General features: G+C 37.2%; 1 protein-coding gene across 1 annotated transcript in view; it reads left to right on the top strand.

Moving 5' to 3' along the window:
* Window positions 1-3348: 3348 nt before the first annotated feature.
* cdh19.S (cadherin 19, type 2 S homeolog) overlaps window positions 3349-25244 on the top strand; it is a 151204-nt gene continuing 129308 nt past the window's right edge. The window contains exon 1 of the mRNA XM_041567783.1: window positions 3349-3516. The gene's annotated coding sequence lies outside the window, so the exon portion shown is untranslated. The remainder of the gene's footprint in view (window positions 3517-25244) is intronic.

Below are 25244 nucleotides of genomic sequence, written 5' to 3' on the forward strand. Positions count from 1 at the left end.
GGTGAGTTGTAAGAACATTGAACTTGTTCCGGATTTTGCTGCGTTGTCTTGACAGATAGTGCCAGATAATGTTGCTGACTGTGAAAATGGTGGCTTTTCCATTGCACCCCTCCAGAAAATGCCTAATGGAGAGATCTTCAGAATCAGTGTATTTTAATAAAGATAAATTATCCTTCCAAGGCAGAAAAACGTGTGTGTGTCAGCAATATACTATATAAAGACAAAAGAAAGATTAGCATTTCAGTATTATCTCATTATGAATTATGCAAAGAACATCTGGAAGGAAACAGCCTCTATTGCCATCCTCTTACCAGAAGACAATTTATTGAGACCTTTAGGGATCAATTGTACTTAAGGAGGGAATGAGATGTCACATTGTTTTGTGCATGTGAATATGGTTTATGCCAATACACTTTAATAAAAATCATTTAACTTTCCTTTCAAAGATTTCCATTATCTGTGTCAGTAATGAGTGTTATAATGTGAAAGTTTTCCTGTGCCAAATCTACATGCCTGTTGTGTATAATATAAAAGTAAAAGTAAAGTAGGTATGTGCTGTGCTGTCCATATTCCATGTATAATGATTATTTAAGTGTTGTCAATTTCTTCATATGTAATGATTTCTTATACATGTGTGTATTGAGCATCTAGGGTATCTTTCTGCTGGTCATTTCTAACACTGCAGCCTTTCAGCTGTTTATTGTCCATTCTAAAATTCTCTCTGTCACATCTGATTACATCCTGGTGCAGAGAGGAAGCAACCATTTATGTGGTAACAGCTACACTTCACTAGAGTCTGTAAAATCTTCACCCATCCTTGTTTCCAAGCAGGCCTATCCAAGCATCATTGGTATGTTTGCATTTTGCTTTAATTCCTGTTCATTATACTATGTGTATTTTACTGCTACATGCATCCTGGTTGTAGTTTGTGACTCAATGTTTCCCTCTCAGCAGACATGTGTTAGGCCTCATAAGGATTGTATAACACATATCAGATGTATATATATGTTTTTATTGTATTTCATTTGTATACTATATAGCCCTCTTCTGCTACTGCATGAGAACCATTATGCATACCTCCCAACCGTATTGAGCAGGACAGTCCCGCTTTTGACAGCTCAACCCACTTGCTAAAATTGAAAGGGAGTAAAACCCCCCTCTATCTAGTCACCCACCAATTATTAATACCACATTAATTAAAGATGTCTGTATTATTCAGCTGTTCAGCTTCAAATGATTGTGAATAATTTAAATAAATATTTTAAATGAAATATATATAAAATATATTGTGATTCATTATAACATGATGGTGTTCAACACCAAAAGGTGATTACCCGATTAAGTACTTTGTGCCGTTAATTAATGATTATAAATTACTTCTAAAATACTAAATTAAGTGATTAATTCATTAAAGTGCTAGTGTCAATTTTATTCCGAATTCATGACTTGAATAACCAAAATAAAATAAAATAAAAAGTACCTGCACAGATAAGGGTACTAAATTAGGTAAAAACAGGATTACCACAATTTAATTAAGAAAAGTTGACTAAATTCATTACAAACCAATTGCTGAACGTGGATTAATGTTGATAAAAAAGGGGGGACCCCCACTAAAATGGTAAATTATAATTGGTTTACACACCTCAGCCAAGGCTGATGGGTGTTTGAAAGTGAAAAAATTAAAAATTATTAATATCAATTTGTCCAATTCGAGACCAGCATTGAAGAAAAAGAATGAAAATAAAAATGATAGAAGTGGAGAAGTCCCAAGATCTAACTGCCTATACATTTCTTAATTCTGGGACCCCACAAGTGGGAGATAGAAGGTCACTGAGGACTGTAGTCTCGAGATTACCTTGCTAGCTCTTTGATTTTTTCTAATCTTCCCTAAAAAACTACAAATCCCACAGTGCCATATGATTTCAGAATAGGAAGTAAGAAGGAGCAAAAAACCAATGGGGTCTCAAATAAGCTTGCAATAGTTCCAAGTACAGGAAAGTATTTTAAAATCAAGCAAATGCTCAAAAGCAGTTATAAGAGCGCTAAAAAGTGTGCCAACACATGTTTCGCCTCCTGGCTTTATCATGGCAAATTCTAAAGCTCAACCCACTGTCACAGATTTGTACCTATAAGTCCCGGGTTTCTCTTTGATCTGCTGCACTGAACAGCCAGACACAAACTATCTAACTTAATTGTGGCTTGGCAGACAGCCCAGAATAGATACTTTACATTCTTTTGTAACAGTTTGATAAGATAAGAACTTGGACTCACAGCTTAAAGGGCAATTCACCATCATTTGCAAAACTGTAATAACATATAAAAACCCCAGAAATGTGTTCAGACTTTCATAACCTGCCAAATTATGTAAAATGAACATGATAATTAGGGGGATGTGGCCACAAAAATGGGCGTGGTCAAAAGAATTCCGCGACAGTGATACGGGTAGCCTGCCAGCCGGGAGCAACTTCACTGAATTAATGTAGCTAGTGACCTTGAACTGCTTAGGAAAACCCACTTATGTAGCAGTTGCTTCAAAGTCCTGAGAAGGACTCCCTTTGGTTTTCTGTGCCCTGAGAAGAGCACACTTTGCTCTTCAGAGCCCTGACAAGGACCCCCCTTTCCTTCTGCACCCGAAAGAGGCTTTTCTGCCAGTGGGGTTCACTAACAACTTTCCCACACAGAAACTCTGGGACCGTGCACACTTTGCTTGTACTCTGCTGCTTTTCTCTCCTAGCAGCTCTTTCTCTCTCCCAGGAGCACTTCCTCTCTCCCTCTTCCTTCCTGTCAGCTAACAGAGGGTGGGGTCCTCCCCCTCCATGCACAGATAAAATACTCTGTCTCTATCCAGAATGTATTCTGATATTGCTGTATTGTTTGTATCTACAGCTCTGCCTTCTTTTGCACATCATCATTAAACAAGTTCTAGAACTTGTACAGTGCGGTGATTATGTGGTGGACTGGTCAGTCTATTCTGTTTACTATCATTTAAAAAGTCTATTTTACTGTTATACTGTGTGTGTCTTCTATATTTCCTTGCTCAGCTATTTGCAAAAACCATATATCGATGCAAGCTAGGATGAAACCAAGAGGAACCTCTTCACAGAAACAGACTCGTGCTAAGAAGGTCACGACGGTTGTGGTTATGCCTCTCTGCACCTGTTTCCTGAAGACGACTGCTACATTAAACCGCATAAAAATACTTTGTAATTTGTACTTTTCCATTGTGTAGTTTGTACTTTTCCATTTGAAGCTATCTAGCAAAACCGCAAGCTTACGGGGGTGTCATAACCCCCACTTAGCCTATATAACCTTTTGGTGTCTTTGAATAAAGCAAGAGAAGCATTTTGTATACTGAACTGTCTGTGTCAGTGTCATTCCTTCTTATCAGCTAGCTGAACTTATTTACCACAATTTGGAAGGGACAGATACTCTCAGGACAAATTTCTGTCCATAACAATTAAAGGGCGAGTAAACTACCCGTTGATTCACTTCTCACAGTGACTGGGACAGGACAAGGTATGTATAATTATGAACTCATTAGACATCGCTGTATGTAAACTGTAGTGGGCGATTGTAAAGAATGAAAAGTCCTTGTTTGAAATCGGAAACCCGTTAATGTTGCTTTATGAATGAAATTAACATTCTGCATATCATACTTACTCCACAAATTGACCCAACAAACATAATGGGAAAAAAACACTGAACATAAACTCAGTGTAACAGGTCTCATACTGCAGACTTTATATCCAGAGAAATGAAATGGCAACAGAAAACACAACAGGTCAGGCACTGCACACAGTAGAACAGCTATATAACCAATCAAGGCTGAAAAAAAATAATGCTCTGCAAGAAATATCAAGAAACGAACAGCTGAATTGCAGACATTTGAAAGCAGTCCAGAGAGGTCCATGCTGAGATAATATACATACATAATACACACACTGGGCAAATAACAAAAATGTTTAATACCCACATGTAACAGCATAAACCAATTTGTCAAATTGTGACAGTTTTACAATTCTTAATATTGCTCACCTTTTTAAAATTTTAGGTTGTGTTTTTATACTTGTTTCCACTATGGCTTTGTTCCGAAAATAAGTATCTGGGTTTTTAACAAGTAATTTATGTGTAACTGACCAAAATATCAGTTGTTTCCTACAGTCAATTTCAATTATTTATCCACGTATAGGATCCCTTGAAAACCTGAAAATCCATTTTCCAGAAAGCACCAAATTACAGGAAGATCATCTCCCATAGACTCCATTTTAAGAAAATAATTCTAATTTTTAAAAATGTCTCTGTAAATAATAAAACAGTAGCTTGTGCCTGATAACTGAACTGCACAGTCAGCCATGTGTATGCAGATTTGGAACAAGAGTTCCAAATTACTTAACTAGAGCAGCAATTACAACACTGTGGTCGACAATCTTGAGAAGAGTCTCTTGCTCACTGAGTAGGACCTAGCTGTGTCAGATAGTTTGGGAGGGAAAGAACAGCAGCAGGATGATGAGGCAGTTAGCTGGGTGACAGAAAATCTAGAATCTAGTGTGAATCCCAGAAATGGAGTGCTGCTCCAGGCCTGTAACACCGGATTGGTGTCAGGTGCCGTCAGGTATCGGGCCCAATGCTGCCCAAAGCCCAAAAACTGTATATATCAAAACAAAAGACTTGTGGCATAACTGATGCAATTGATTTGGTGATCAGTGTTTATTCAGCTCACAAAACAAATTGGCAATGTTTCGGGCCTCTGCTGGGCCCTTTCTCTAGCCTAGGCTTGACAAAGAGCCCAGCAGAGGCCCGAAACGTGTGGGCAAAAGGGAGGCTGCTTTGGGGTTTATACATCCCAACAGATTTGCTGTGTGCGAACTCTGGATTGGCAGTTCTAGATGGGACTGAACTTTCTAACAGTCAGGAGACCAATTTCTCTAGTAGTGGTGGGAAGGAGAGCATAGCCAGGCCTAAACAGGTTCGGGTTATAGGGGATTCAATTATTAGGAAAGTGGATAGGGTAATCTGTCGGCCGGACTGCTACAACTGAACAGTTTACTGTCTTCCTGGTGCCAGGGTTCGTTATGTGGTTGATCGGGTAGACAAATTATTGGGTGGAGCTGGGCATGACCTAGCTGTCTGAGTATATATTGGTACTAACCACAAATTTAATGGTAAATGGCAGACCTTAAAGGAAAACTATACCCCCAAAATGAATACTTAAGCAACAGATAGTTTATATCAAATTGAATGACATATTAAAGAATCTTACCAAACTGGAATATATATTTACATAAATATTGCCCTTTTACATCTCTTGCCTTGAACCACCATTTCGTGACTCTATCTGTGCTGCCTCAGAGATCACCTGACCAGAAATACTACAACTCTAACTGTAACAGGAAGAAGTGAGGAAGCAAAAGGCAGAACTCTGTCTGTTAATTGGCTCATGTGACCTTACATGTGGTTTGTATGTGTACACAGTGAATCTTACGATCTCAGGGGGCGGCCCTTATTTTTTAAAATGGCAATTTTCTATTTATGATTACCCAATGGCACATACTACTAAAAAAGTATATTATTATGATAATGGTTCATTTACATGAAGCAGGGTTTTACACATGAGCTGTTTTACTCAGTATCTTTTAATAGAGACCTACATTGTTTGGGGGGTATAGTTTTCCTTTAAAGAGCGAGTTCAGGGATCTAGGATCTAAGATTAAGGGAAGATCTTCCAATGTCATCTTTTCTAAAATTTTGCCCATGCCACGTGCAAGTTTAGGAAGACAGCGTGAGCTTAGGGAGTGGCTCAAGTCTTGGTGTAGAAAGGAAGAGTTTTGGGTACCTAGAGCACTGGGCTCATGACAGATTGTGCCTCAATGGAAGGGGGTCCACTGTGCTAGGGGAAAGAATGGCTAAGAGGTTGGAGGAGTGTTTAAATTGGTAAGGGGGGGTTGAGCTAAAAAATTATGGGGAAGATAGGGTAGAGGGATTAGTAAGGGGTCATGGATTACAAGGAAAACAGGCTAATACTAATTTAAGATTTAATTCTCCATTAAGTAATGTAAATTACAAAGGGAAAAGTAGTAACCTCCATTGTATGCTGGCAAATGCATGTAGTTAGTCAGGTAAAATGGAGATCTAGAGTGAATTTAAATTGTTACACCCTTTTTAGGAGGGACAGATGCATTAAAAAGGGTGGAGGAGTTTATATTTAAAGTTCGAATCAAAGCCATTATAAAGAAATATCCATTGATGGCACTGGGGAGGGTGTGGAATGCCTTTGGGTTGAAATTTAAAATGGGCAAAAGGTTACAAAGCAAATGATCATTGGTATATGCATTTCTTGCCTTCTGGGCACTTAGTCATAGCCTTCTGGGCACTTAGTCATAGCCTTCTGGGCACTTAGTCATAGGTTTATGACTAAGTGCCCAGAAGGCACGAAACGCGTAAGGCCACCCTCTGAGATGTTCCTTTTTGTATAATAAAACGTATTTATTTGCATCTATTTTTGGAGTGAAGCCCAGTTTTTGTGCCAGCCTTCCACTGAAATCTATATGTCTGCTATTGCCTCCCTGAGCTGAAGGTCTGGGGCTTGAGCACCTGGACCCCCTATTAGCATGTAAGTGTACCTTACTACTCACTAGTTTTTGCAATACTGGACTTTTTTTCCCATTTCCCAATCCCATGTTATCCCTGTTAAATTTATAGAGGGATGGAAGATTTAAATTATGATGATAGACTGTCAAGGTTGTTTTCTCTGGAAAAAAGGCGCTTGCGAGGGGACATGATTACACTTTACAAATACATTAGAGGACATTATAAACAAATAGCAGGGGACCTTTTTGCCCATACAGAAGATAACTGTACCAGAGGCCACCCCTTTAGACTAGAGAGAAGCATTTGGGTTTCATTTGGTGGGGTTGAACTTTTTTTTCAACCCGATCTAACAATGTAACTATGTAACTATGACTCCATGAATCCATATTGATGGTAAAACAATCCTATTTGGTTTATTCCATGTTTAAATGATTTTTAGTAGACTTACTGTACGGTAATATATGGTGATCCAAATGTAAAGATCCCTTATTTGTAATATCGAACAGAAACCACTAATTATTCAGATTATCAATTAAAAACCAGCCTGAAACTTTCAAACATCATGAAGGCCAAAAAACATTTTCCAATTGTAATATGGACCATCTGCCATTGATTTTTACATGACTTCGACAGGTTTTAACTGGAGTATTTTCAGATTCAGATTCAAGTTCTTTTTTTTTTATATAATTGTAATGTTTTCGTATAGGCTATAGCAACAGGGCTTTAGAGAACTGATGGTGTATGTTTGTGTATTTTCACTGTCTTTCTCTTGCAGCATTTAAAAGCTTAATCATTTCTATGGTTTTGCATCAATCAATATACTGTACATTTGGTGGAAAAATTATATCTTTAATGGTAATGGTTCACCAAGACTTTTCATTATTGTTTAATTTTTCCTAGCTTATAACAATTTGCATTATGTTTTATATAATCTCTACTGAGCATTTTTTTTAAACTATGATAGAATGGTGAGGTAATTGCCTTAGAGGTGGAGCATTGAAGTAATAGTTGTGGAGGGATACTTGTTTTACATCACTAAGTGCTCTAAGACGTGGGTTTTTTTGTACTTAATTAATTTCATTTTATTGTGGCTGGTTGTACCGACCAGCATTTAAATATGCATTTTAATTTTAATGCAACATGTTGCATTTTAGACTTCAAAAATAAAGAACTCTATGTTGAAAAAAAGTACTTCATTTAAAAAAATGCATTTTATCACAATATGGGGCTGATTCACTAAAGGTCGATATATTTGTGTTATTTATAGCATGGCTATCACTTCTTATATTTTTAGAATTAATGATCGATTCACTAAAGGTTTACTTGTCTAACTTAAGAAGTGATATTTTTACGTTCATTGTAGCTGAATTGTGTGCGGTATTTTATAATTATAATTTATAATTTCATGACACAGAACGTAGTGCATTCTGGATCTGCGCAAGGTATCATGAAAATGTGTTAGTGGCGGTAGGTAAGGCTCCAGTTCCTCATAAAGGTCTTTAATTGCTGCCCTACAGCTCCTCATTACATCTTCCTCTAGTAATCCATCTGATGTTGTTTATTTTATCGCTCAGTGAATAATGCGTTAGGATTAATTTTATTCTATAAGTATCGCAATGCGATTAGAATACCGCTGTGCAGGAATGTAGAATTAACGTTTCCGACATGTCTATTAGCGCATGCGAAAATACTTTGATGAATCGCTCCTTTAATAATGCGTCTTAAATAACGCACAAAACATTGCGTTAAGGAATAACCACCTTTATTGAATCAGCCCCAATATATGTTTTGATGAATTTAGCTTGCATTTCAATACGCACACCTCTTATAGCTGGATGATTTATGGCTGAGATTCTAGCGATCTTTAACAGAGCATTCTGTCACAGTGATACAGGTCCTTTCTGACACCCATTGTAAGCAGCAGCTCTTTCCTTCTTTATGACTAAAATTCTATGTATCTATATAACAGAGCAAACTGTCACAGTGGGCATAGTTTCTATCCAGCACCTACTGTAAGTGGCAGTTCTGTCCTACTTTATGGCTGAAATTTTAGAAATCTTTAGAAATATAACAGCAAATTGTGGCAGTAACCACAGAGTAGTACCTGCCTGAATGCATAAAGGTAGCAATAATGTTTAGAGGAAGAGGTTGTTTATTATGGTTTGGGCATTTTGACTTAAAAAAACCATATCCTTGATCCATCAAAAATGCTTTGTATATTCCAGTCATTTCAAGCCTTTTTTGGCTCAAAAATCAACCCTCATTCAAAGTGAGTATAAATTTCCCACAAGTAGTCGGTGCTGGGTGACAGGTGCATATTATTCAAAAATGCCACACTGCGTATGTGAGAGATGCACCACGTTTCATTACACAGTGTGGCCCCAACAGTTCATGACACAATGCAGCCCCAACATTTTATTACAGTGTGGCCCCCTGCATTTGCATGGTCCCAGACAGTGGTGGAACTACCGGGGGAGCAGGGGGTGCGAACGGGCCAGAGCCCGCACCCCCTCAGGGCCCCCCCGGCAGCGCCGCACGCCACGGAAATCAACCCGGCAGCGTGCCGTACGGAGGGGGGCGCGGCCTGGCTGCGCATCATGCACCAGGGCCCGCCCCCCTCTAGGAACGCTGCTGGTCCCAGAAAACTACTTCTTCCTTTGCGCATTGTCAAAAAAAATGCTCTCATGCACCTGGTGGTCAAAGTCAGAATAACATTATTTAGGAATTCTATTTATAAGAAACTCCTGGTTGCAAATTTTTAATGTGACAAACTATCAGATGGGGAGCATGCTGTCTGTGCCACATGGGAGTGAGCCCATCTAGTGTTATGGGAAGCATGCTGTCTGATACCTGCTCTTTTAATCTTTTTATGAATAAGGCTTACAAGAGAAATATGAACCTTTAACAGTACCATGGGATATATGCAGTCTGTGGTACACAAGGATGGGTCTGTTATAGTTTTATGATAACCATATAGAAATATCCCTGATCCTTGTCACATGGGGATGTGTCTCTATGCTTTCTATGCTCTTCTAAGCAATGTTCATAAAAAGATAGGTACAGATGGGTCCAGCATTATCTGAACCTATATTTTATGCATATTGCTCAAAAGTACAAACATCAGGGGGTATATTTATCAAAGAGTGAAGTTAATAGTGAAGTTCCGCCACTAGAGTGAAATTCCGCCATTTCTATGGGAATTTTATAGGCGTATTTATCAATGGGTGAACTTTCACTTTCACCCATTGATAAATACGCCTTTCAAAATCCCATAGAAATGAATGGAGAGCTGCGGAATTTCACTCTAGTGGCGGAACTTCACTCTTTGATAAATTTACCCCCAAAAGACAGCATGTTTCCTATAACCCTTTTATAAACTCATCCCCATGTGAAAATGACAGCATGCCTCCTGTAAAACTATACCAGGAATATCTCTATGTGCCAGAGACATGGTTATCATAAAGCTATAACAGCTCATCCCCTGTGCCACTGACTGCATGCTTCACATAATACTTTAAAAGCCTCAGCCCCACGTGGCACAAACAATATGCTTCACATAACACTAAAGCAAGCTCATCTCCATATGGCACAAATAACTTTTGCCATAACAGTTTAATAGGTTCAACCCCATGTACAGACTACATGCTTCACATAACAATATACTGTAAAAGACTTCACACCATGTGCACTACCACAGGCATATCCCTATACACCACAGACAGTTTGGTTTTTATAATGCTATAATACTCTCGCCCCACAGCATACATTTAACAACATAAAATGTTTAAAGGAAAACTATACTATCAAACAATGTAGGCCTCTATACAAATATATTGCATAAAACAGCTCATATGTAAAACCCTGATTGTATATAAACAATTTTTCCCTTTTTCATTAGTAGTTTGTGCCATTGGGTAATTCTAAAAGGAAAATTGCCATTTTAAGAACTAAGGGAATTCTACAATTAATGGTGCTCATAAACAGATCGAACAAACCATACATTTTAGGTCACATGAGCCAATTATCGGACAAAGTTCCATCTTTTGCTTCCCATAACATGGGTGCTCAAAGGAAAAAATGTAAAAGGGCAATGTTTACTTCCAGTTTGGTAACATTCTTTGATGTCATTTTATATTATGTAAACTATCTGTTGTTTAAGTATTCATTTTGGGGGGATAGTTTTTCTTTAAGTAACATATTCTCTGGGAGCCTGGCATTTGAAACAAAAGAACCCAGTCCCTATGCAATTGTTTGTCAATCAAGAATACATTTTCTGCGCACACAAAATGTTGCTTTTATGCTTATTTTTACACTGTCCATACGTAAGCAAGGCCCTATATAATTTTGTATTAAAGGTAGCTTGGCAAAATTCTCTTACGTGTTTTAGTTTTATTTCTGATGTTTCTATCTGCTGCATTCCACTGAATCGCTATGCATATTACAGATATTGGACTTGTTATCCAGAATGCTCGGGTCCTGGGGTTTTTACAGATAATAGATCTTTCTGTAATTTGGATCTTCATACCTTAAGTCTACTAGAAAATCATGTAAACTTGAAATAAACCCAATAGGCTGTTTTTGCTTCCAATAAGGATTAAATATACATTAGTTTGGATCAAGTACAAGGTGCTGTTTTATGACTACAGAGAAAAAGGAAATACATTTTAAAAATACAAATCATTTGATTGTAATGGTGTCTATGGGAGACAGACTTTCCATTATTCAGAACTTTCTGGATAATGGATCCCATCCATGCACAAATTCATCTAAAACCTGCAATTCAGTAAGCCAGAGAAAATGTTCTACTTGCTAGAGAGACAACAATGAACAGAAAATAAGTTGCCATGCAACTTCACCTATTAACCCAGGGGAAAGTAATAAACAAGCCCATTTTTGTTTGTGTTCTGTGCATAAATGGACCCTTGTGCTCATAATACTTTTATCTGCTTAATAGGACTGGGCTGGGCAATTTCCTGCCAATGCCACAGACACAGCTGATGCCCTGGCAATCAGTGGCAGACATATTATTTGGCACCTCTAATACAGGTCATTTGAATGGAATTGCTTTGCTGAAACATATTTTCCCCAGTTAGTGTATGTGATAAAGAAAACTCTCCATATTTGTAACTCGTAGAGAACACGTCTTTCTTTAACATTTGCTGCAAAATAAAACAGAAGACCACTGAAACTGATTATGATAATCTGATTTATTTTTACTTTAAAGCGAGAATACAAAACATATTGGCGAAAGGAAAAAGAATATAACTGTGTAATAACCAACAAATGCTACCTACATAGCAAGATTAACACCTGTGCTCCAGGGTGCAGGCTCCTTTTTTAAAGTCTTTAATAGACTCCGAATATTCCTTTAAAAAATGTTTCATATGCTCATTTATCAGCAACACACAGTGCGTCTGTTGTTTTGTTATGATCAAACAATTTCTGTATTCATGTATAATGAATGAAAAGTGTTCTTGTGCTTAACAGTGCATTGCATTTTGACTACTACAGTTCCATCAAGAGTTCACTGTAATTCAGCGTCTTTGAAAGACACACGTTTTTTCAAGTTTTCCTATTTTCCAGATGAGCAGGCTTCACTAAACGAACAGTAGTTTTTTCTTATTGGGAAGATAAAACCCTTGCTAAAAAATATTGAATTCTCACTTTGGAGACTTCATATTAAACAATCGTAGAGAATGTTTAGATTTTTGAGATAGTCAGTGAGTTTCTTTTCCTTCAGAGAGTAACCCTCATTGGTGCCATTCGTATGCACTGTTGCAGTTCTCTCTACTTCCATTATATATCTTATTTCCACTTGCTATTTATTCAGTGGTGACCTTTGTAATAAACCTCTTAAAATGAGAAATGTATCTCCCATTGAAATTAGACTGCTGCCATTATATCTCTGAAACACTTCACTTCCCATGTTTAGTGATCTTAAAGGGACATAAAGTCATTCTGATAGTCTGTTCTTTATAGGTTGCTACTCATGTATCTAGCAAAGGAATATGATGAAATCTATCTCCTTTGAGTACAATTAACTATTCTTTCAAACAGAAACGAAGTGGGATTAAAACATGTTCAATCACATTTATTTAAATATATATTGGAGACGTAATTAACATCATTCACAAAATATTTCTGGGGTGTATGAAATGCAATGGAAAACTAAATGGAACTGCATTTTAATCTAAGAATATCCTTTCGTATTTCCCATTCGTTTTAGATCTGAGAAAAGTTTCCATAGCTTGAAACAGTCATATATTTTACCATTTCCAACCTCTGGCTCTAATGGAAGTAGAATCAATGAATAATCATCAATAATAGTTTAATATATCAATCATGAACTGCAGGAGAGAGACAGCATATATATATATATATATATATATATATATATATATATATATATATATATATATATATATATATATCTATCTATCTATATCTATATCTATATCTATATCTATATCTATATATATATATATATATATATATATATATATATATATATATAGTGTATACTCATACACTGGCGAAGTAGGTGGTCAAAGTTTTTTTTAAAGAGACAGTACTTCGACTATCGACCGGTCGAGTGGTCGAACGATTTTTAGTTCGAATTGTTGATTCGAAGTCGAAGTCGTAGTTGAAGGTCGAAGTAGCCAATTCGATGGTCGAAGTAGCCAAAAAAATAAGTATTTTTTATTCTAATCCTTCACTCGAGCTTAGTAAATGTGCCCCTTACAGACAACTTAACATTTGGAGAAAAAGAGTGCCCAGGTCATTAGAAACAGCAAACAGTTCAGACGGATTCAGACTCTTGGTTAGACTCTTAGACTAAGACTAAGAGAAACCACCAAGGGGCAAGAAAATATAATTTTTAATCTTAGCAAACAATCTCCTGGTGAGCAGTCTTTGTTAGTGAAGGGACTTTCCTTTATAGCACACAGGGCTCCTGATGCTCTCACCATACTTGTAGATATTCAGAGATTCCAACGAAAATGGAAGTCTAAAGCATTTTAGAGTTTCCAGTGCCAGCAATGAACCCAGGTTGAAACCCAAAAGTAATTTTGCCCCCTCAACACTCCAGCCTCTGGTCATACGTTCTGCAAGGTACTCTCTAAAGAAATAGTGGCTGCAGTTAAGCACACTAAGTCATACCCTAACCTCACAGTGGAGAAGATGTCAGCCATTAAAACACTTATTGATGATAAAGATTTAGTTATAAGACCTGCTGATAAGGAGGGATCCAACTAGCTGATGGCATGACATACAGTAGTTTACCCAGGGATCCTACACAGACTTTTAAAAGGGGATTAAAAAACAAACAGGCCTTGGCCTTTCAAGTAGGGTGGATTGACAAAAATACCTAACTTTATCTCACCACAAATTTCCCTCGTATCCCGATTATATATACAATTCCTAAGGTTTACAAGTCTGTGTCTGCTCCTGCCGGATGATCAATTATTTCTTATGTTGGTTCCCTTTTTCTTCCTCTGGCTACTTATATTGATTCTTTTCTTCAGCATTGTGTGAGCAAAATACCCTCCTATTCAAGGGACTCTACACATGTAATTAACACACTGAGAAATGTACCTGATCTTCCCAGGAATGCATTTTGTTTACTATGGATGTCAACAGTTTGTATACTGTGATCCCTCAGGAGCTGGGAATCCAAGCATGCAAACTTGCTTTGAGGAGTAGGTCTGACAAGTCAGTACCCACTGAATTTTTGACTTAGCTACTTGAGTTGGCACTCACTAGAAATTACTTCCAGTTTGAAAACAGTTATGGGATGTGCGTTTGTACTCTCATATGCCAACCTGTTTATGGCCAGGAACACTAGATACCAAAAGCAGGGTCTGACTTATTATTTATTACTGTAGTTACAATATATTGATGACTTGCTGCCCTATCAGACTGACACTTAATTTTGACCCACACTATATTGACTTCTACAAATGTTTAGAACAGGTAACAGACTAGGAACAAGACTTTTTTTTTGAAAACCGACTGATTGCAATTCTTACAATTCCTTCGGACCACTTAAAACAATAGGGATCCTGATATATATTTTCAACTGGAAGACACATTGCAGAGGTTTCTGGGCAGAGGTTACAATAGAGGAGCACTTGCACAACTTTACAATTACAATGTACAACACAATTTTCACAAGTCAATTTGCTGCAAGTGGTTAATCAAACTGATTAAGCCCCACATTCTTTAATTCTTTCTATCACTTATGCTTCTGTGACTTATATAACTTATATAAGTGCATTTCAAGTGCAGAACTGAGATATGGTCAGTATGGATGACACTTTATTTCTATATCAGGGTCCCAAACCCATGATAGGTGATCAGTGTGATCATAAATTGTTCTACAACTCAGCTGCTGCTTTATTTTCCCAGCAGTTCCCTGTATCTTATTAAATACTGTTCCAGAACAGCTGCATTTTTTTCCTTACAATTATATATCAATGTGCAGAAACAGTATATGATCCAGTGCAGGGAGCTGCAGAGAAAAAGAAGCTGCATCTGTTACTCTGGAACTGGATCACAGGTTGCATAATGCCTAACAATGTATTATGGCCTTTAGATTTTTATGTCCATTTGGGCCCATACATTTGCGAATAGTGTATATTTGTTGTTTTATACTGTTGAACTTCAAATAAAGGAAAATATTAGATTATTTTGACATATTTTATTAAACTTTACATCACTTGCTTTATGCTGAGCATTTAAAATATGCTACTATAAAGTATTGATCTTGCATAAGCATAAGACAGCCACGTGCAGGCTGGGAACAGAGAGAAACACAGGCGGGTGTGTGGGAGGAGTTTTGTGGGAGGACTTTTCCCCTGCTACTGTCTGTTCAGCCTGTCAGTCACTGTGATGACAACATCCTGTGGTAGAATGAAGACATACTCCTACTCGTAATTTTGTGCAAAATATTACATTGCGACATGCAAATGTTTATTTGCAAATTTGCTCTCTTTGTGAATTTTATTACATTTCCCCCATATTATTTTAACTCCCAACACTCAAACCTTCTCAAGTATGGCGAATACCACAACAACTGAGATATCTTACAGGTATGTTTATTTACGTAATATGATGCTGTAATGATAATGATTTATTGCACTTCCCCTTCATTTCTGTGCCATGCTTTTAAAGAGGTTGTTCACCTTCCAAACACTTTTTTCAATTCAGTTGTTTCCCAGAAATAAAGACTTTTTCAATAACTTTCCATTATTTATTTTTTATTGTTTTTCCAAAATCTAAGTTTAAAATTGAATGTTCGTGTCTCTGGTGTTTGAGTCTGGCAGCTCAGTAATTCAGATGCAGACTCTAAACTGTTACAATTTTGCAACATTTAGTTGATACATTTCTCAGCAGCATCTCTGGAGTATTAGCAACTATTGTATCAATTCTAACAGCTGCCTGTACTGAAACCCAGAGATTTTGCTCAGCAGGGACAAAGATAAGAAATGTATCAACTAAATTTAGAATATTTTACAGGGTCGACGACCCCCCTCCCAGAGCCGCTTCAGAAGGTGAAAAATACACTTTACACTTCAATGTTAGAAAAACGGTCACAAATAGAAAGTAATTGGAAAAAGTTTGGTTATTTCTGGTGATCTAACTAGTTGTTTGAAGGTGACCAACCCCTTTAAGGTAGAGACAAGAGGCCTGTCTCATTTAGGGCAGTCAAAAGGTCAGATGTAGAAAGAACCAGTACTATATTTGTATCTACAGCATCATGTATTCCCTAGGCCATTGCAGCTAATATTCCTGGACAAGTGGCTGGTCTCTTGTTTATGAGGACTAAAGGCCAGCAAAAGACCTTGGCACAGTAGAATTGAAATGAAAATATTTCCTATAAGGGTCGCTTGCAATGTAAATTACAACAAGCAGCGGCACTGCGCCAATGAGGTGAGTTGAGAAACTCGCGTCAGGCAGCAGTGCCCAAAGCAAAAATGCCCGTCCTGGTAACTTGAAGAGCAAATTTTACAGTTCTCAAAGCATTTTCAAAGCATTTTCAACAAATTTGCCTCCTCTAGCGCAGAGAGTGCAATTATGCTCTGTGCTAGCATCCTGGCCACCCTGGAGCTGCTGTTGTCTACGTGGACCCCTTTGACCCCTTCTGGCACAAAAAGATAAGCACATAGGGAGGGGGCTGGCAGCAACAGCAAGCTGGCTCTGGCGGTGGAGGGCCAGGATCATGCATTGGAGTAATATAAAGAAAGAAGTTTGTCTTTCAACATATTTGCAGCTTTGGGGGTAGCTTTACAGCTGTAAATTAATGTTAGCCAAGTTAAATGGAACATAATACATAACATTTCCCCCCACCAGAGGTGCAGACTAAGAGAGGATAAGGCAAACAATAATTATGTGGTTGAGAAAGCAATCAGCAGATGGAGTTTAAAATCAAAAACAATACCTCAATAAAGTCATCCTTTTGATTTTAACCTCCATCTGCTGATTGCTTTCTGAACCACTAAACCCTAAGCATATGATTACCACTGGAATGGAGACCAGTAAGTGGAAGTCGTTACTGCAAGGAGAGGGCACAATGGCAGAGTGGCTCCACGGACAAGGACATGTGAGTTTAACCCTTTCCTTTCAAAAAATAATTATGTCCCTAATAAACAATAATTTTTTTCTGCACTTATGTGCACAATGAGAAAGCTGCAGCAAAAGTGTGATTTTCTTTAAGAAATATCACGATTTCCTCCAGCCAGAGTGTAGGCTTTGTATATAAAAGGTGCATTTTATATGATAAAATAAGAAATGTTGTCACAACTCCAAACGTACTGCAAAGTGGACACCCCCTTAATAGGAGATGGTGTGTGTTGAGCAGTCTCTTTGGCCTCCCCTCATATTTAATTATACAATACATGGTGGAAACTTAACAGTTTTTCATAAAAATTATAATTTGCATCAGTGGGGTTTTTTTTATGGCAACTCCTTTAAGCTTATGGCATAACAGGCTGCTTTCCCACCTGCATAGAAACACAGGCTGAGAAAAAACTGATCCAAGCTGATTCACTCATCGCTGTAAGTGAGGCAGTGAGTTGGCTTGTGTGTAACCCACAAGGCAACTCATAGGAACATCATCCTACCAGGCAGCTAACTGTGACAACACCATCCCATCAGGTAGCTCAAAAGAACACCAACCAACCAGGCAGCTTATAGTGACAACACTATCCTACCAGGCAGCTCATAAGAACACCATCTTACCAGGCAGCTCAGGAAAAGCAAACCACAAGGGAACCATCCTACTAGACAGTTCATAGTGACAAAGACATCCTAATAGGCAGCTCATAGTGACAACATCCTACCAGGCAGAACATAAATGAGATCATTCTGGGAGGCAGCAAGCACATGGTTACAACTTACTGTTTTAGCATTAAGAAACACAATACAATGACTTATACAGCACCTTTATTGGACAAATATATAAAAAGGACTGTTGGGAAGCAAATATGTTTTGAGCTCGAATGACAATTTGCAGCTCTCTGCCCTCAAAGCCTCCAGGTTACATTAAGATGTCAGTGTATTTCACTAAAAAACACAGCCTACACACACACAGCTTAACTGCCTGCACCCAAATTACCACCTGTATGTGACTTTCGCTAGAGTTGTGTGTAGTCTCCTGTGTAAAAAGTGAAATTCTGCTTCTCTGCAGGAATCCTCTCTCTTTTCAAATCACTTTCCCTCCCTACTTCAGCAGCCATGATACAGGAGGAGCAGATTAAATCACTCAGTACATCTTCAAAGGGAGGAGCAGATGACATCACACACTCCATATCTGCCAGTTTAATTTAAAGCACTGGTCAGAGTGTACTGACCAATCAGCTGGGGTAGGTGTGTTTAGCCTAGGAGGAGGGTGTGGCTGGTTTGGTATCTGCCTGGTAGATAGAGCTGCCCGGACGGCAACCTTCGTTCCCTATTCCTCCCTACTCTGACCACAAGTAAATTGTAGTTACTGTATAACTTTATAAAGCACTACTAGGATACACAGCACTATATAATTTTACAATTTAGAAAAGTACAGACAGGGAGGACAACATTATAATAAACTATAGTCTGCAAACAAGTATAAATATACAGTGATTAAGTGCCACAAGATAAAGTTTTTTTTAGTGAAATTCGACTAGGGAATAGTTAAAATTCGATTAGAGTAAAACTTCGAAATTCGACCCTTAGTAAATCTGCCCCAAAAAGTTCAAATACAGTACAATCATATCAGTGCAGTTTCCATTGACCTCTATAGCAGCTCAACAACTTTAACGTGGTGATGTGTTGCCTTAGAAGTTTTCATGGTTTTTGCACTTAATAAATCTCAAATTTTTAGAACTTTTTGGAAATATAGGAAAACCACATATTTATCAAGATTCTTAGAAAAAATGTGATTGTTAGTAAAGGGACCCCTTAGTATCTAAATATTGTGTGACACTACCTGTGAACATTATTGCATGTGTGTCAGAATTCTGCAGGTTGGTGTAAGTTTTGAGTAATAGCGTATAAATATATTATTTGTTCAGTGCCATAAGACAGAGAGAATTGAGGCAAACAGTTATTACATGTATATCTGCATTTGATTCTATAGCTGCAAATATGTTGTGCCTATTGATGTAGCCCGCAGTAAAGACCATTACATTTATGATGACATTAGCTTCAGGTTTCTTCTGTATCAATAGGTGCAATTCATTAGAAAGACTGGAGAGATGCAGTGGCACTTGGTGTACAATAAGCGTGTTCATACACAAGTACCTTTTCTGAAATGCATCAATACAGGGAAATATTGCGTCCATTTTTCCATGACTGCACTTGCATAGCTGCAATTGTAATTGAGCCCCACTGAGTTTATTCATAGATTTTGCAGACAGGAATCATCTTTTCTTAAATATCCACCCTTTCTCTTGCTATCTTCTCCAAGCACTTAGCTTTATTAGCCCATTCATTAGTTAAAGGGTTCTTGTTTATTTCCACTTCACATTCCTTTTCAGAGCTCTTAAGCATTTTCATGCTCTTCTTAATCTGATGTTAAAATACTTTGCATTCTTTCATTCCAGTGTTGCGTGTAAATCATTATATAGTGCAGTATATGCATGATGCAAAAACTGGCTTTTGTGGGTTTAATCTTAGCGATAGTTAAAGGGAAACCAAGCATTGTTGCTCAACCAACACTTACTGGACTACAAATCCAGATAAAGCATGCTGGGAGCTATGGGATTGCTTGAAGGGTCTAAATACCCTTTAACTATTCCCTCTATGGTGATAAGACCATGCTGAACCATAACCTAGCCCCTGTTCTGTTTTCTTTTGAATAATAGAATAATAAACTCAACACCTGTGTTGAAGTGTCCAAAACCACATAATATTTTCCTTTTACTATACTCTATGGGACTGATTTACTAATGTTTGTATTTTTTTTATTTCCCTGAATCAAACTTTTGACCTGAAACATATCGTGTTGCCACTATCTGAAATAAATGTTTTGCAGTTAATCTGCTGGAGTTGCTTATTCTTACAATCTTTGATGTATTGATAAATGTGCCTCTAAGGGGCTGATTTATTAATGTTCATATATTATTTTCCTTGAATCAAAATTTTTATTGACAAAAATTGTGGATTTAATTGATTACTATTAGAAAGATTCTTAGAAGATACTCTAAGAAAAATGTATATATTTATTAATTGTGAAAACCACAAAGAACTCTAAAACTCAGAAAATTTGCCATCTAAGAGCTGGAGAGGTCTTGTAGAAGTCGATGGCAGCTGTCCTTATCAAATTGTAAAATCTTTCTTTGCTTCCAGGATTTAGAAGTTTTTGGGGGTTTTCTCAATTGTAATTACATGAAAATTCTTTTAAAAACGAGGATTTCATATTCTTATTCAGAATGGTTACACTTTTTTTATACGTTCTTGCTTTTGATATTTAGTCATTTTAATACGGCAAGTAAACAAATTGGGAATATTATACATAAACACTGTCATATTTTGCAATCATGTTTAACAGAAGTCCCCAGCTTTCAGTCACCCCCAATCCTAGCCTATAAAAGGGCTAACAAAGTTTTACAACCCTTGGTACAAAACACCAAATCTTTTGTAAAAGACACTACCCATTTATTGAGTATATTGGAACAGGTCACATTACCCAATGACAAAATTTTATTAGTGAGCCCCGATGTGTCAAGTATACACATCTATTAACTATAATACAGGAGTAGCAGCAGTGTTCCACTTTTTGAATACAACGGAGAATGCAGTAGAGCAAAAGTCCTTTCTAACAGACTTATTGGAGTATTACATCAGAACTATTTCCTGTTTGGGGATAGATTTTACATACAACAAAGGGGTACAGCTATGGGGAGCAATGTAGCTCCCTCATATCCGAATCTATACATGGCCCATAGGGAAGATACCCTATTATATAAAAATCCCCTATTTAGATCTCATTGTATCCTATATTTACAATACATTGACAATCTCATTTCACTCTGGGACGGTGATGTTGAGAGTCTAACTACCTTCCATCAGTTTTGAAGCAACATGGAGGAGACATTAAAATTCACAATTAATTCTGACATAACTCGTATTAGCTTTCTAGATGTACAATTTATAAAAGATGGCAGTACACTTAAAACTGAGTTAAACAAGAAGGCAACTGACAAAAACAATCTGTTACATTTTGATAGCTTCCATCCAAATGCACTTAAAAATTCTCTTCTCTTCTCACAATTCACAAGAATTAAACACATTGTGAGTGATCCAAAGGAGTGTGATGACTATCTGAATGAAATGATGGACCGGTTCAGTAACTGGTGTTTTACCAAGCAGACACTCCAAAATAATCTGGAGAAGGTTCATCAATGCACTAGACAAAAATTACTTACTAAGAAGCCAACAAGAAATAAGGAAAACAACAGATTGGTATTTGTTAGTCGTTTTAATACGGCAAGTAAACAGATTGGGAATATTATACATAAACACTGGCATATTCTGCAATCATGTTTAACAGAGGTCCCCAGCTTTCAGTCACCCCCGATGCTAGCCTATAAAAGGGCTCAAAATTTAAAAGATCGTTTGGTTAAAGCTGATGTTGGAAGGCAAAAACCACAAAAGTGTGTTTTTTTACAAAAACCTAAATTTGGGACTTTTCCCTGCTTACATTGTTGTCAATGTAATTCAATAATTAAAGCGAGTACTTTTAACCATCCACATTCTGGGAAGCAATACAACATAAAACAATACTACACATGTGAATCCACATTTGTCATCTATTTATTGAAATGCCTTTGAGCCTGCTATACATAGGTGAAACTACTCAAAGGATAAAAGATCGCATTTCAAAACACAAATCCAACATCCATATGGGACAAACTTCTTTACCAGTACCGACACATTTCCTAGCAGCAGGTCACTTGGCAGGTCACTTGGTGAGTCAACTGAAATTTCAGATAATAGATTCAGTTCCAGCTCTGAGGAGAGGGGGTAACAGATTATTGGCACTACAAAAGCTAGAAATGCAGTGGATCCACAGACTAGATACAGTGTGGCTGAGAGGTCTGAACAAGGATTATACCCCAGCAATGTTTGTTTACTAGTAGACTCATTACCAGTACTGATGAATTTGTGATAATATCAATATGTGTATATGTTATCAAATAATTTCTCTTTCCTCTTTTTAAGGCTATTGAATGAACCATCTGAGTGCGGGTACCATCATCTGCATAACCCGAGAAACACTAAAAAAAAAAAAATGGGTAAAGTATGCAGTAGAGGTATCTTAGTCGCGTCTCAGCTTATTCATTCATTATCAGAAATGTAAAAAAATCTTTTTAAACTTTAAATGAAGCACTTTGGGGTGATCAGAATGTTTATAATCAAATGACAGAGTTGAATTGCTTTTTACACTTGTTTACACTTTTTACATATATATGTAATTTATGGATTTTGACTAAGTTTATATGTAACTTATGGACCTTTATTATCTTCATTACACTTATGGACTTCACTCTGTCTCGATGGAGACACAAGGACTTTTAATCAATGGACTGTTTATAGTCAGTTGCTCTATGTACATATTAGAGGTGTGTTCCAATTTATCCTTTAACAAATCCCTGTGGTCACCTCCCACTTCCTTGCTCTCACCCCCTTTTCAGCTATTTAACACAGTACTCAGTGTGTGAGGCTTGATTTTGGGCCCAGTGTGGCCCGAAACTACTACTTTGAGCCAATAAAAGCACTTTTCTTTGCACTACAAATTGGATCAGTGTATTACAGTTTTCTTGGACTTCTATGATATTTTAACCCTGAGCAGGGGGTCTTATAGAGTCCAGCACCTGACACCTGAAAAGGTTGATTGGTTACAGGAGAGCGCTCTAACTTTGTGTGGAATTGCTTTTCCATGTGTTTATGATTGGTTATTTTTGAAATACAGACTACTGGAGGCAATTTCACCTACAATATCCTGAAGATCTTTATTCAGTAGATATTAAAGGGGACCCGTCACCCAAAAAATAACATTCCAAATCCTATTTTTTTTTTTCAATATATTTCTTTATTGATTTACAATTTTTTCACAATAGAGCAAGTGCTCTATCACAAAATAATAAAACATACAATAAAATTAGAAAGAAAGATAGAAGAAAAGAGTAACAGGAAGGGGTGAAGGGTATGTGATCCTAGGTCTTTATACTAACAGGAAATCTACTTATCCCAGTGTTTGTAAAATTTCCCCACATTATTGGAGGTCAAGGCTGCCATTTTCTCATAAAGGCAATGCAAGTCCAACTCCTGAGTAATTTGTTGTATTGACGGAGGTTCTTCCGACTTCCATTTCCTCGCAATAAGTTGTCTGGTCGCAAAGACCAAATGGTGTAGAATGGAATGAAACTCTTTAGGAACATTCGGATCAATGAGACCAAGAATTATCATAACTGGAGTAATTTGAATTTGTAAGTTCCACTTAGTTGTACAGAATGACTCCATTTGTGACCAAAGACGCTGAAGTTTAGGGCACTCCCACCATATGTGAAACATGTCACCTTTCTGGTGACATCCTCTCCAACATGTATTAGGTATGTTCTTGTAAATGCGATGCAATTTGTGTGGGGACATATACCATCCATAAAGAATCTTCCTAGATGTCTCCAAGTGAGTAATACACCTGGAGTATCTAGAAGGATTGGAGAACGATTGTATCCAGTCTTCCGCCGTTAAAGAAATGTTCAATATCTTTTCCCACTTACTAACAGCCGGTAGACTTTTAATATCCAATGTAGATCTCAGTTTTTTATACCATAGGGATAGCACTCCTTTCGTTGGTGTTAAATTAGTCAACCATGTTTCCAAAAGTGTTGGCTCTCTAAGAGGGATAACATCATTCGCCCACACCAAATCCTATTTTATCACATTAGTCAAGCAAAATGAACTTTAATTACACTATATAAATTATTTGAATCTTTTTTCCTTCAGTCTGGGATCTCATAATTATAGCAAACAGGAAGCAGCCATTTTGTGGACAGTTTTATTAAGGAAAGCCTTGCATCATCTCAGAATCTTTGTGCACCAGAATGGGGGACCTGATGTCCATTTCCTTGCCCTGGCTACACAATTAAACAGTAAAGAGAACGGGGGAATGTGTGGAGAGCAGTGACATCTAGGAAGTGCTGAATGGAAAGTGAAAGTAATTGTCTGCCCCGCCTCTATGCCACTGGCATAGAGGAGGGGCAGACAATATTTGATTGACAGCTGAGATTTTTAAATGAGCTTACAACAGCTATGAATGCTTTAATAAAAAATAGAAATTGGATTTCATGTTTAATTTGAAAAGGACTTTTATTATACAGATTTTTGTGTCTGGGTGACAGGTCCACTTTAATCAGCTATTTGTAATGCAGTGAAAAACTGCTCTTTGCCCCCGAAATGCCAGACAATTTACAGAATTCATATATTTCAATGGAGAAGTCAAACAAAGTTCAAATGTTCAAAATAACACCCTGGGCACCAAATATTCTTACCAAGTCCTTCTTTATAATGTATGTTATGTTATATTTAAGGTATTTGTTGGTCATAAACAGTCGTCTAGAAGAATCTAACCCTATTGCTTTATAAAAGAGCAGTGAATACTATTCCAAAGGCATATTTTACAGCTTGGTTAAAATTTAAGTCTAAATATAAATTTATATATATTTAATCCATTTATTTATACCAACATTTTATCTTATACAATAAACTTTCCCAAATTGGAAAATATATACCCACACAATATCCTTTGCCTGTAATTGGTTGTTAGCGTTTTCCCAAGTGCATTATTTTCTATGAACAATTTTAGTGTTGTGATTCTGGAAGAGGACTTTGCGGTGTGTAGATGTATATTTCGGCATTTTCAGTGACAAACAAAAGGTTGGATAAGGCAACAGACAGCAAACAAGGGACACAGGTACACAAGGGTCAGAAAAATAGATTGGAAAGACAATATACAGTCAAGAAATAAATGCAATAAATCAAGAGCAGGACCCAGCAGTAACTAGAGAAAGACAAGTCTAAAAATGTAGATGCAAATCACAGAGACAATTTATTATTGTGAGCACTATTTTTTAAGCTTATTTACCTGTAGCTGTTTATTAAATGTTGTGTAAACAGGA

The sequence above is a fragment of the Xenopus laevis genome, chromosome 6S (genome assembly GCF_017654675.1).
Source record: "Xenopus laevis strain J_2021 chromosome 6S, Xenopus_laevis_v10.1, whole genome shotgun sequence".
Taxonomy (NCBI): Eukaryota; Metazoa; Chordata; class Amphibia; order Anura; family Pipidae; genus Xenopus; species Xenopus laevis.